This window comes from Haematobia irritans, chromosome 3 (genome assembly GCF_050003625.1).
Source record: "Haematobia irritans isolate KBUSLIRL chromosome 3, ASM5000362v1, whole genome shotgun sequence".
NCBI classification, from domain to species: domain Eukaryota; kingdom Metazoa; phylum Arthropoda; class Insecta; order Diptera; family Muscidae; genus Haematobia; species Haematobia irritans.
Genome location: NC_134399.1, coordinates 47,941,090 through 47,956,212, shown reverse-complemented (window position 1 = coordinate 47,956,212; position 15,123 = coordinate 47,941,090). Strand labels below are relative to the sequence as shown.

Genomic DNA, 15,123 nt, shown 5'->3' with positions numbered 1-15,123 from the left:
ACTTAGGCTGTTAGACGAACTTCTAATAAAGAGACGTATTTCAGCCACACTAGGGCAAGCAAACATACAAAGGTATGTGAACAGAGGCACTCCCCAAGGAGGAGTTCTATCACCTCTTCTTTGGAATGTTGCTATAAACAACCTTCTGGTTTCCCTAGAAAAAGAAAGGATAAAAGTGTTATTTTGGACAGGAAGCTGAATTTTAGGCTTAATATTGAAGAGAGGGCGAGAAAAGCCACGGTAGCTTTGTACTCGTGCAAAAAGGCAATAGGGAAAAAGTGGGGACTAAGACCAAAAATTGTGCATTGGCTATACACGGCAGTGGTTAGACCTATAATGCTATATGGTGTTGTAGTCTGGTGGCCGGCACTTCAGAAACCGACTTGTTTAGATAAAGTTCAGCGTATGGCGAGCTTATGTATCTCAGGCGCACTTAGTAAGACAGGAACAGACTCCCTTAATGTCATGCTACATCTATTGCCTTTAGACATTTTGGCCAAACAGTCAGCTGCAACAACGGCTGTGCGGTTGCGCGAGCTATCGCTGTGGTCGGGAAAAATGTACGGTCATAGTTCGGTCCTCAAAGTAATGCCAGATGTGCCTAACGTAGTGGATTACACCCTGGCAAAACCACTTTTCGACAAAAAGTTTGAAACTCTAATTCCCAACAGTGAGGCGTGGTGTACACAGACCCCGGGGAATAAAAGATATATAGATTTCTATACTGATGGCTTCAAATTGAATGGACAAGTGGGGTTCGGAGTATATTCTAAAGATCTGGAAATTCGAATAGCGAAAAGATTACCTAATCACTGTAGTGTTTTTCAGGCTGAAATATTGGCAATAAGAGAGGTGGTGAATTGGCTGAGAAGTAATGTTCCAACAAATATTGGCATTAATATATACTCAGACAGTCAACCTGCAATAAAATCCTTGGACTCTGTGTTCCTTAACTCAAAAACGGCCATAGACTGCCGCAAATCTCTCAACGAGATGGCTGAGCAGTACAATATTCACCTAATATGGGTGCCTGGTCATAGGAACATACCGGGGAACTGTGAAGCAGATGTGTTAGCAAGGCTAGGAACTACCTTACATATTCCAGGGGAACTAGAATCTGTTGGTATGCCTCTGGCCACCTGCAAGCTCTTACTGCGTGAGAAGGCTGTTATGATGGCCAATATTCGATGGGAAAATTGCAAGGGTTGTAACGACACCAAGCAAATATGGCCCCATTTAAACTTAAACCGCACACTAGATATGCTAGTGTTCTCAAGGCGTCAGATAGCACTCCTAATATCTGCTATAACGGGTCGCTGCCTGATAGGCGAATGTGCAAAAACTATAGGTGCGAAGTATAATGACTATTGTATAAGCTGTCATGACGTGGAGGAAAAGGAATCAATTAAACACCTCTTGTGTGAGTGTCCTGCTTTTTGTGTAAGGCGTAAGCGAATTTTAGGAGCATATAGCTTTAGATTACTGGCTGACCTGGAAAACGTTAACTTAAGCAGTTTGTTAATGTTTTTGGAGCAATCTGGTTGGTTCCACAAAAGTAAATAATAGAGAAGGTTCAGTGGTTGAGACTAGAAGTGCCCATATGTAATAGGTACTTTTAGTTAAATGTGGTATCACAATGGACTGAATAGTGTAAGTGAGCCTGAAATTTAATCGGGCTGCCACTTTAACCTAACCTAACCTACATCAAGTAACTCGTGAATGTGCAATAGTCCAACGGAACACATTCATAATGGATCTGAGGTAGCATTCAACTTCTATAGTTACTTTTAATTCATATACATTATTTGTTAGTTTTCTATAAGTCCATGTTATTAGAGTGTAACTCAGTTAATTATGTTGTGATAGAAAACAAACTTATAAAGTTAGATATAGCGGTAATATACCCACGTAGTTATTACTTGTTTAATTGAACACGAATTAGTTGCTTGGATTAATGAAAAGTAGCTCCATTATTTTCGTAAACTAGACGATTCATGGACACTTTCATAATTTCCTTTGGTACTATTTACACATATTTTTCGGTTCTCTAGCATTCCCTTATGTAGTACATGAGGTAATTGAATCAAATAGATCTTTGGAGACAAAATTTATATTAACTTAATTTTTTTTTTAATTGTTATTACTCCACGGGTTCCTTCGTAAATGTCAGTTTATGTTAGGATGAGAACGCGAAATTCAAAGGTGCCTAATAATAATCCGATAGGAGATAGTTCTTTTAACTTCGATGAGGCATACGCATTTCCACCGCCTTCTCGTACGAGGGTGGAACATACACCACCTGGTCAAATGAATAATCCAAATAATACTTCGACGGGGCAATTGAATGTCAATGTAGAACCATTCGTTCCTCAACAGCCCGATTCGAATAAAACGAGCAATTCCAATGAAATATTCAATACTTCACATTCTTCTGATATTCGATCCAAGGTAAAGCAAAACGTTAACGATATAGTCGGTCGGGCAGACCAGGGTTTACCAACGGGTTCTAGAGATGGTCTAATTGGCGTTGGAACGAACCAATCGCGAGATCCAAATTATGTAACCATGATTGAGGATCTTAGGCAGGCATTACAAGCGAGTCAGGAAGAAGTGAGGAAACTTCGCGGGGAGTTTAATGCTTATATATTTGGGTTACAACAACGCCAGAATCATACTGCTCACCATTCTCAACGCGGTAGTTCCCAAAATATTAATTCATCAACTTTGGATACACCCAGAGAAATGATTGGTTGGAATTCGATTACGACAACAAATTGATAGTGGGGAAGCACAATGTTTAATTGTGTGGACTAATTGTTGGTCATTTCTCTTCTTTTATGGTTTATATAACCAATACAAAGCAGTGTAACCAAAAGTTGGTACACACGACCAAATATTGGTGGTTATCTACATATGGAAGCAAGCAAACTTTTCGATTTATTCCTGCCTGTTTTGATAACTGATTTGTTTTATCAATGTGTCATCAAAACCAACTGGAAGTCCGTCTAACAAATAAGTTGGTTGTGTTAACAGATTTGATAGTTATAAAGGATTTTTTTTTGCTTTGGACAACGTATATATGACAACAAATACATAATTGTTTTTGTCTCATTAATTATAGAAAACTATAAAATTCAAATTTTTAATGACAATAAAATTTTACATACCATTCTGCCCAACAAGGATTGTTGTGATTTATATACATACATATATTATTTTTAATTCGGTAGCTGTATTCTTAAGAGTAAGTGAAACATCAAATAACATTAATATCACTCACTCATTTTTCTAATTTTCATGCAAGTTCAAGAAATATTACGTCTTCGTAAGTTGTGTTTAAACATAGATTGTCTGTCTCATTATCGAACTCAACATGAACCATGAGAGAGAGTCGAACTAATTGAGCATGATCGAACTAACAAATGTAGTACATGAATGAGTGTATAAGCGGCAGTGGGTCACTTTCAAGCTATTCATTTCCTGACGAACTATATTGTTGTTTTAGATACATTGGAATTGCTTCATCGACTCCAATGTAATGCCATATATAATCATGTAAGGCGCGCATTTTAAACAAAGTTCAGCATTTGATAAATGACTAAATATTTTAATTTTAGACAATCAATCTGTTTGAAGTGGATGAAGAACTTTGTCCGCTTTTCAAGCGATGGTTTTTGCTGGCATCATAGTGCTCAATATGTCAAGATCTTAAATTAGACAACGCCACAGGTAAATCCAAGCCAACTTGGACTTCAAGTCAAAAATTATAAAGTTTAATCTTTCTTCCAGAATTTAAAAAAAAGCATATTTTGCAGCCCGAACAAGTTTTATGAATTCCGAGATGACAGGTTTAGAGCCATTCAGGCCTCAATGTGCGTTAAAATGTTCCAATAATTAATACAAAAATATTAGTATATAATAAAATTAAAAAAAAAAAAAACTAAAATGAATTCAATGGTTGGTATCTTTAATTTTATATGCATTGGTTGTCAGAAAAAACAGTTAGTTGCTTTAACAAACGAATGAATCTTATTGGTTGTGAATGCCAATTAGACTGCTAATGTGCGCAAATTTTAGTTATTCAAACATTTTATCTACAGTTGGGACAGACAACAATTGGTTGCTTTAACAAATTTTGTCGGTTATATTCTGATAGTAGATGGGACCAAATAATTTGGTTGGCAAAAAAATTGGTTGGCACAACAAATTTGTTTTCTGTGTGTACGGTTCGTATACAAGAATGGAAGATAGTCTATGATGGAACCAGCTCAGTCTCTGACTTTTTATTCAAAATTGAGAATTTGTGTCATAGAATGAATTGTTCTTATGAGCATCTTATGTCGAATTTTCATGTTCTTTTGAGCGGAAAGGCCGAGAGTTGGTACTGATACTACGTAAGACAAAATCCACATGCAACTTTTCAGTCACTTAAATATGCGATAACTAAAGAATTTGGCCACCTTGAGAGCGACCACGATATTATTTTGAAAATGTCATTACGAAAACAAAATCACAAGGAATCTTATGATGATTTTCATTGGACCATAGTGTCTATGAACTCAAGAATGGCATCACCTCTTCCCGAGGAATCATTAATAGACATTGTGAAACGTAATTTGACAACTAATTTGAAATTTATGTTATTTAACTCCCATCCATCCACTTTGGATGAACTGAGGGACATGGCAAGAAAAGGTGAGGAACTTTTACGTGAAACTAAGGGCCATCCCATTTATGTAGGCAGATCTGTGAATGAAATGCGTATTGACGGCGAGGGGGAAAATAGTTTTGAGAGGAATGGAATAGATGACCCTCAAGTAGATGCGTTACAAATTTCGGGACGCAGGGCCGATTATTCCAAAATTCAGTGTTGGAATTGCCAATTTTTTGGGCATTCGTATATATATTGCAACGAGGAAGTACGGAATCTCTTCTGCTACAAATGTGGTTTTAAGGGCGTAACCACATCGAAGTGTCCTAGTAGGCATCAGGAAAACTTAATGGGCAACGAGAAGAGAGCCGGAATTTCTCGTTCGAACAAGATAAGCCAGGAATAGATACCATTTCAACTGAACCGTATATTCCACCATTTATACCGATTTGTACACATAGGTCCTTAATAGATAATGATGACAGTGATTTACGAGATGAAACGACGAATTCTTTTCCCAATGTACGAATATCCCGGAAAATTTTAAAGTGTAGGGAAAGATATAGACTTCGACGGATGTATAGGAAAAGGGTGGAGGAAACTATGATTTCAAGTGGCGATGATCGTCCCTTTGTCAAGGTGATGATTCTTAATATACCATTTATGGGTCTACTGGATTCGGGGGCAAACGTATCCGTATTGAGCAAAGACTGTAATCGTTTTGTGACGCAACATAACCTTCCTGTTAGGAAATTTGAGTCTTCCTTATCTACGGCGAATGGAGATAGACAAACAGTGACTGGCTACTGTATAAAAATGTAACCCCGTTACGTATAAAAATGTAACCCGTGACATAGTTTTTTACTTGGTACCTAGTTTATGTCAGAATGTCTATTTAGGTATTGACTTTTGGAGGATTTTCGCATTAGCCCCGGACATAATACCTCCTATTTCCGAACTAGCCTCCGATTATGTTGAGGAAAGTTCAGCCTATCACACATTACTACCTTCCCAAAAACTTGCTCTAGATAAAGTTATTCTCAAGTTTCCCTCTTACGAGAAGTTAGGGTTGGGCAAAACGGACGTACTGGAGTACCACATCGACACGGGTGATGCATTTCCGATTAAAGCCAAACATTATCCGTTATCTCCTCCAAGGCAGGCGGAAGCTTTTGAAGAGATTGATAGACTATTAGCTATGGGAGTGATGGAGGAGTCGAACTCTCCATGGTGCTCCCCTGTTGTTCTCGTTAGGAAGCCAGGCAAGGTAAGGTTATGCGTTGATTCCAGACGACGGAATGCGGTGACCAAGAAGGACTCGTATCCTTTGCCGCATATCAGCGGACTGTTGAACAGGCTGTAGGATACCTACTTCATAAGCGGAATCGATTTGAAGGACGCTTCAAATCGCATTTGTAGAACCCGGTAGACCTCTCTACCACTACAAAGTCATGTCCTTCGGCCTATGTAATGGTCCACAGACCATGAGTAGACTGATGGATAGAGTCATTCCTTCAAGGTTACGCGACAGGGTCTTCGTTTATTTTGACGACTTGCTCGTATGTAGTCCGAGCTTTGAGGAGCATTTAGAGTTGTTGACTGAAGTAGCAAGCTGCTTTTGGAAAGCTAAACTCACAATTAATGTTGGCAAAAGTAAATTTTGCCAACGTGAAATTAAATATTTGGGCTATATCGTGGGCAATGGGTGTTTAAGGACCGATCCGTCCAAGGTAGAGAGCATAACTGAGTTCCCTTTACCGAAGACACCCCGCCAACTAAGAAGATTTCTGACAAATTGGTACCGCGGATTCATTCAGAATTTCGCTGACCTTAGCGGTCCGTTGACCAATTGCTTAAAAAATCGTGTAAACCATTTCGTCTAACAGATGAGGCTATCCAGTCGTTTGATTGCCTAAAGTCGGCTCTATCTTCTGCTCCCGTTCTCTCTCAACCTAACTTTTCAAAGGAATTTGTTATACAATGTGATGCCTCTAAAATTGGTGTGGGTGGTGTGCTTCTACAGTTTGACGACGAAGGACACGAGAACCCAATAGCGTTTGCTTCGAAGAAGCTTAGCAAAGCGCAACAGAATTATACTGTTACCGAACAGGAATGTTTGGCGGCAGTTATTTCAGTTGAAAGATTCAGGCAATATGTTGAGGGCTTACCGTTTCGGATTGTGACAGATCACTCCAGTTTACGATGACTGATGAGCCAAAAAGATCTCTCTGGACGCCTTGCACGTTGGAGCCTAAAACTCCAACGGTTCGATTTCATCATCGAACATCGTACGGGACCATTAAACACGGTGCCGGACGCCTTGTCTCGTTTCGATGTGGACGAGCTGGTCTTCTCGGAGAAAGATTACGTTGAAATTGATATGGATGGGACAGATTTTGCTGACGAGGAGTATGTGAGACTCAGAAATTTTATTGAGACCCGGAAAGCTAGTTTGCCTGATTTATGTGTTTCTGGCAAATTGGTGTTTAAACGAGTAAAATACAGACTTGGCTTTGAAAATGAGGAGTCCGGATTGTGGAGGCTTTGGTTGCCCTCCTACCAGGGAAAAAGTAACGAAATGTGCTCATGATATTTTATCATGCCACGGTGGGTTTTCAAAAACCTTAGAAAAGTAAGGGAAATATATTTTTGGCCTTCAATGGCGAAAGATATTCAAACTTATATTGGAAGTTGCGATACTTGCAAGTCCGTGAAACCCACTAACAGAATCTCTAGACCACCTATGGGGGACCAATTTCCTACCTTTAGACCTTTCCAAAGGCTATTTTGTGATTTTTTAGGGCCTTATACCTGTTCAAAAAGGGGAAATTCTTTTGTATTCATATGTCTAGACCATCTAACGAAATTTTTATTCCTAAAACCACTTCGTGCAGCAATCGCCACGAATATCGTATCTTTTTTACAAACTGAATTGTTTCCTATGTTTGGAGTACCTCAATTTCTTCATAGGACAATGGGAAACAATTTGTTTCAAAAGATTTTACAAACTTTTTACAGGTATATGGGATAAGGCACATAAGGACTGGGTTCTACTCGTCTCAGTCAAACTCGTCTGAGCAAGTGAATAGGGAAATATTGACTAAGTTGCGGTACTTTCTGAAGGATAAAAGTGATCATTCTAATTGGGATAACTACATTCCTCAAATACTCACTGTCCTTAGGGGTGATTTTCATACCTCAATAGGCTGTTCTCCCTATTTTGCTCTTTTCGGGCAAAATATGTGTCAACATGGTTCCAGCTATGAAATACTGACAAAATTGAACAGTGTAACCTATGACCATATTCCGATTTTCCCTGATTCCGATAAGTTACATGCAATTCGGGAGAAACTTAAGGATAATATTGACAAGGCATATGACAAGGCTTCTAAATCATATAATTTAAGAAGTCGAGATATAAAATTTTCGGAAGGACAAATCGTGTACCGTCAGAATCATCTGCAGAGCAACCGGTCCAAACGCATAAATTCAAAATTTTTGCCAAAATTCATTAATTGCAGAGTGCGCAAGCGGATTGGTAAATCACTTTATGAAGTTGAGGATCTTAATGGTGTTCTAATCGGTACTTTCCACGCCTCTGACCTAAGAACCTGATTTGTTTTAACCCGGCTTGTCGTGGGTCGAAGCCACACGCCAGGCCAACCTGTATGATTCTTAATATTTCGGTTTCCTGTTCGTTATTTTGGATATTGGTACTCACAAAACGAAGCAGGTGTGTTACGAAATAATTTGTCATGTGCGGCCGAATATTGTTTTGATTTTTATGTTTTTAGCGCCATCTTGTGGCGGAAAGCGGAAAACGTATGATGAATATGGTTATCCATCCCTGGCAAAAACAAAGATATGTTTTTGTTGGGGATTGGAATCAAATTTCGCGATGGCTGGGAAATGGAGAAGATTATGGCGAATGCAGCGTCAATAATGGAGGTTTTGGAGCGTCAGATTATTCTGAGTTTGGATGCTGAGAAGAGTGGTTGGTGTGACAAGAAAAAAAAAAGGAAGAATTGTGTTGGTTGATTGCATTTTATTGAATAAATTTATCCACATAATAACCTGAGATACAAAGATACAAACGCGTACAATTTTGTATAAACAATAACATAAAGACAGTTTTGTTTGAAAGTTTTTAACGAGAAATAAACTAAGTAATATAATAAATAAACAATATTGCAAAGTATAATGTTGAATCAAAGTGTGGTTATTAAACATTCTTAACTAAAAGCAATAATATAAATGTAATAATATTAAAACAACAATATAAATGCTTAATATAGCTTAAAAGACTAGTTATTGCTAAAACCTGAAAAGAGAAATAAGAAGTCAACATTAGTGAAATCAATCACAAAAAAAATATAAATTAATAAGTCATAAGAACATTCAATAAAAGACTACTTGCCTGTTGTTGTCCACCTCCACTGCTATATTGCGATTGCCATCGGCTCCAGTCTTTCCCAGCTGGCGAATATTTGCTGCTCTCCAGGAATTTGCAGAGTGTTGGCTGCGGCATAGCTTTCCGTCTTCTAGGCTGTTTATGATCCTATGCATATTTGGTGTAAATAGCGCTGGTCAACCTACAGCGCCTCAGGTACCTCTGTTTCGTCTGTTGTCATACTCGGAATACCCGTACATTTATTTTGACTTAGACTGACGGACAGACATAGACAGGAGCTTCTGTAAATAAAATAAATAAATCTAATTGTTATTTGAGTTATGCCAGGTTTCTGTGTTAGCAAAAGGGGGTATTCATTAGCGCGGTTTTGTTTAGTTGCGCCTGGTTTGGGCATGAAAAATAGTGTTTAGGCTGAGCTCACCCTAATACTAAGTTTGAAGTTAATGGGACTGGAAATGTGGGTTCACTTTTAACGTCTTAATGTTTGTCCCCGCAGGAACAACAAATAAGAGCTACTAAAAAAAAGGTTATATGTTTTATTTGTGGAAGATATATTTTGACGTTATTAATACTTACGTGATTAGACGGACGGACGGAAAGACATTAGACCGAAGAAACGATTTCGTGAGGTCCTGACGAAATAGTTGCGGATGCTGTCTGTGGAAGAATTTGAGCATAATCTGTTTATAAATTGGAAAATTGGTTTTGATAAAATACTTATCTTTTATGAATTGTTTTTTTTTTTTTTTGGAGAAAAATTGTACATTTTTGCCTTAATTAGGTTAGGTTAGGTTAAAGTGGCAGCCCGATTAAGATTCAGGCTCACTTAGACTATTCAGTCCATTGTGATACCACATTAACTAAAAGTACCTATTACATATGGGCACTTCTAGTTTTAACCGCTGAACCTTCTTGATTATTTTTCTTTGTTGAACCAACCAGATTGTTCCAAAAACATTAGCAGACTGCTTAAGTTAACGTTTTCCAGATCCGCCAGTAATCTGAAGCTATATGCTCCTAAAAGTTGCTTGCGCTTTACACAAAATGCAGGACACTCACACAAGAGGTGTTTAATTGATTCTTTTTCCTCCGCATCATGACAGCTCATACAATAGTCATTATACTTCGCGCCAATAGTTTTTGCAAAATCGCCTATCAGGCAGCGACCCGTTATAGCAGATATCAGGAGTGATATCTGACGTCTCGAGAACATTAGCATATCTAGTGTGCGGTTTAAGTTGAAATGGGGCCATATTTGCTTGGTGTCGTTACAACCCTTGCAATTCTCCCATCGAACATTTGCCATCCTAACAGCCTTCTCACGCAGCATGAGCTTGCAGGTAGCTAGGGGCATACCAACAAATTCTAGTTCCCCTGGAATATGTAAGGTAGTCCCTAGCCTTGCCAACTCATCCGCTTCGCAGTTCCCCGGTATGTTCCTATGGCCAGGCACCCATATTAGGTGAATATTGTACTGCTCAGCCATCTCATTGAGAGATTTGCGGCAGTCGATGGCCGTTTTCGAGTTGAGGAACACAGAGTCCAAGGATTTTATTGCAGGTTGACTGTCTGAGTATATATTAATGCCAATATTTGTTGGAACATTACTTCTCAGCCAATTCGCCACCTCTCTTATTGCTAATATTTCAGCCTGAAAAACACTACAGTGATTAGGTAATCTTTTCGCTATTCGAATTTCCAGATCTTTAGAATATACTCCGAACCCCACTTGTCCATTCAATTTGGAGCCATCAGTATAGAAATCTATATATCTTTTATTCCCCGGGGTCTGTGTACACCACGCCTCACTGTTGGGAATTAGAGTTTCAAACTTTTTGTCGAAAAGTGGTTTTGCCAGGGTATAATCCACTACGTTAGGCACATCTGGCAATATTTTGAGGACCGAACTATGACCGTACATTTTTTCCGACCACAGCGATAGCTCGCGCAACCGCACAGCCGTTGTTGCAGCTGACTGTTTGGCCAAAATGTCTAAAGGCAATAGATGTAGCATGACATTAAGGGAGTCTGTTCCTGTCTTACTAAATGCGCCTGAGATACATAAGCTCGCCATACGCTGAACTTTATCTAAACAAGTCGGTTTCTGAAGTACCGGCCACCAGACTACAACACCATATAGCATTATAGGTCTAACTACTGCAGTGTATAGCCAATGCACAATTTTTGGTTTTAGTCCCCACTTTTTCCCTATTGCCTTTTTGCACGAGTACAAAGCTACCGTGGCTTTTCTCGCCCTCTCTTCAATATTAAGCCTAAAATTCAGCTTCCTGTCCAAAATAACGCCAAGGTATTTTGCACACTCACCAAAGGGAATTTCAGTACCCCCTAAGGAAATGGGCCTAACCGTGGGAGTTTTACGATCTCTGCAGTACATGACTAGTTCTGTCTTTGCTGGATTTACACCAAGACCATTATCTTTCGCCCATTTCTCAGTCATCCGGAGAGCTCTCTGTATAATATCTCTGATTGTGGATGGGAATTTTCCCCTGACTGCTAGCGCCACATCATCTGCGTATGCCACCACTTTTATCCTTTCTTTTTCTAGGGAAACCAGAAGGTTGTTTATAGCAACATTCCAAAGAAGAGGTGATAGAACTCCTCCTTGGGGAGTGCCTCTGTTCACATACCTTTGTATGTTTGCTTGCCCTAGTGTGGCTGAAATACGTCTCTTTATTAGAAGTTCGTCTAACAGCCTAAGTATACCTGGATCAACATTCAGAGTTGTCAGTCCATTTAATATCGAGCTCGGATGGACATTATTGAACGCCCCTTCGATGTCTAGAAACGCCACGATTGTGTATTCTTTGACAGATAGTGAGCTTTCAATAAAGCTGACTAGTTCATGCAATGCGGTCTCAGTAGACCTGCCCTTCGAGTATGCATGCTGTCGTTTCGAGAGCAAACTTGAATCCACGCTATTTCTAAGATACATGTCTATCATCCTCTCCAGGGTCTTAAGTAGGAATGAGGATAAGCTGATTGGTCGGAAATCCTTCGCACTCGAGTGAGAGGCTTTTCCTGCTTTAGGTATGAAGACGACTTTTGTTTCCCTCCACTTTTCTGGAATATATGCTAAGTTTACACATCGTTTATATATCACCGTCAACCAGGGGATAACTCTTTCAGCCACTGCCTGTAACTCCGCCGGAGTAATTCCATCAGGTCCGGGGGATTTGAATGGTCCAAAGCTATTTAAAGCCCATTTTATTCTAGATTCCGACACAATTTCCTCGATAGGAAATGATCGCTGAGCCTCTGTTACACCGCCGGAACATGGTTCAACCATCTGATTTCCAGGGAAGTGTGTGTCCAAAAGTACCTCCAACGTCTCCTCACTGGACGTTGTCCAATTTCCCTCCGATGTTTTAATGAAACCTGGAGCGGTGTTAGTGGATGCTAGTACCTTCCGTAGTCTGGAAGCCTCTGACGTATTCTCAATACTGCTACAGTAATCATCCCAAGAGTTTTGTTGAGACCTTCTCAGTTCTCGTTTATATTCTCTCAGATTCATCTTGTAAGTGTCCCAATCCTCCGGAGCTCTTGTGGACTTTGCTTTGTTAAAGAGCTTCCTGCAGGATTTCCTCATATTACTTAACTCCGTAGTCCACCATGGCGGCCGATTTTTTCCCCTTGGCTTTCCTCTAGGGCAAGCAGCTTTCAGTGAAATGTTGAAGGCCTTAGTAATCCGCTCCACTGCGTGTTCGATATCTTGCACAGTGCTCATATTTGTCTCCGGCATTTCCGGTATCATCGAATTGAACGATTCCCTATACCTATTCCAATCAGCTTTCCTAACATTTGGCGGAAATATGGTCTTTGAAGTACGAACAGCCAATCTGAAACTGATGTAGCGATGATCTGAGAAGCTATGTTCCCTCAAAACTTGCCACTCAGATATCTTATCATTCAGTTCCGGAGAGGTCAACGTTACGTCCAAAACCTCTTGTCTGTTCCTGGTGACGAAGGTTGGTGCATCTCCCTTATTGCAAACTACCAGGTTAGTACGCAAAATAAACTCTATTAGCGACTCTCCCCTTGCATTAGTATCACTACTTCCCCAAATACTATGATGTGCATTTGCATCGCATCCCATAATGAGTTTTGTCTTTGTTTTTAGTGACTCCTCAACTAAGGTCTTAACGGCACAGGGTGGCATCTCCCTATCATGTCCCATGTAGACCGAAGATACCCAATATTTGCATGTGGATATCTCTAGACTGGCTACGACAGTGTCTGCATTGCTCAATGAAGGAAGCAGAAACAAGTTTAGTTCGTTTTTAGCAATTATACATGCTCGATTTATATCGGTACCGGTATTATGCAAAAGTTTGAAACCCGGAGTGCTTAATTCACAGATCTTGTTCTTATATATGTATGGTTCTTGAATAAGAAATATATCTATGTCTCCTTTCATCAGGAGAACTTTTAAGGCAGCACAAGCGGCCTTACAATGGTGAAGATTTATCTGGAGGAACCGTAGAACCATCCAAATTTTCAACCACCGTCATATCAGCCGCTTCAATTGAGTCATCAAGGGCTTCCTCTTCACAGATCTCGGTGACTCTCGCAACAATCCGCGGTTCAGTTTTGGTGAGGCTTGAGCCTGTAGAAACTTCCCGCATATGATTTTCGCCATAGTCTGCAGGTTTTATGTCTCCTTCGGCTTCGCTAGGAGATTTTTCCACTGCTGGCTCTACCGGAGGCTTGTCCGTTTCGGAATACTTTGGCTGATCGCTTTTGTATACCTTCATATGGATATCATGAAAGCCATAACTTACGCGTCCTTGGGTCTGGGCTAGATGTGGCAGCGACTCTATGTTTAATATAAACACCGCATGTCGTCTTGGTCCATCCACCTCATCCAAACGACCAACCTTCCAATCGGCGGTTGGAAGATCTGGGTTACATTCTTTTAGTCTCTCTAGTATTGACTCAGGATCAGGAGGGTTTGCCGGTATCCATGCATGTGCTCTAGGTTTAGCCGGTATGTCTTTTTTATCGACTAACTCCAAAGCGGCTCCTTCCCAAACTTCACCAATTAGCATCAATGCAGCTTTAAAGCAATCCATAGACCTCTGGTCTGCAAAAGCTATTAACTTATATCGTCCTTGATACCATCCAGCATCTTGCCGTCGAGGACTTGGTCCGTGAAACTTTTTTCGCATCTCTGAGTAGACACCAGACATCGCGTTCTCAATTTCCCCCCATTTTTGCCTTGGAATCATACCGTCCAATGCTCCTTTATTAATAATAGCCATCACAAGGCTGTCTTTTGCAACTGAGGCAAACGATCTTTGATCCCGTTTAGAGGATGGCAGCTCATCCGGTGATCGTTCCCTTTTTCCAGCTTCAAGAATTCCTTGAGCCCATTTTAAGGAATCGCTTTGCTTAGCCGACAACGTGCTTGGGTCGACTGATCCTAATTTCTTTAGGATAAACAAAGCATTTCTTCGTTCCTTGAATCTCTTTCGAGAGGGATTGCCTCCTTTTGATGTCGTCACCTTAGAAAAGGTTCGACTTGCCAAAGTGTCACCGCCAGTCGACCCGTCTACAGGTCGACTAATTGGGCCTGACTCTTGGTCGATGCCCAAATTTATAACTTCAGTCGTTACCCGTCCACTGGGCCCTGAAGTTAGCAACCCAGTGGATGACTTTGAATTTCGCTGCATGGTGGTTTATTATTTCCACCACACGTGAAATTCGTAATAAGTACTTATTACGATGAAATACTCCGCTATTAAAAAACACGTCCGTTCAGTTCGACGGTTGAAGAACAATGCCTTAATTAGTTTTCTGCAATTCCATGATTCCAATTAATCTGAAAGAGAAAAAAGGGGTAATAAAAAATCTGTTTATAACGTTATTTGAAAAGAAATAGCATTGATGTTAAATTATTAAATATGGAAGGCTAAAGGAGTTATAAGGGAAAGGGGGAAAAGGTGATTTAACAGACAGGTGAGTAGCATTTGGGGTGTCCCGAGTTGATGGGCCAAGGGGACACCATGGTTGGGGAGGGTCAGGCCATGACATGCCTTGGAAA

At 40.1% G+C, this 15,123-nt stretch overlaps 1 long non-coding RNA gene across 1 annotated transcript; it reads left to right on the top strand.

Moving 5' to 3' along the window:
- Positions 1–9,669: 9,669 nt before the first annotated feature.
- LOC142230346 (uncharacterized) lies at positions 9,670–14,958 on the top strand. The gene is made up of 2 exons (XR_012720661.1): positions 9,670–9,843; positions 14,873–14,958. It is a non-coding gene; the product is annotated as an uncharacterized LOC142230346 (long non-coding RNA).
- The last annotated feature ends 165 nt before the right edge of the window (positions 14,959–15,123 follow it).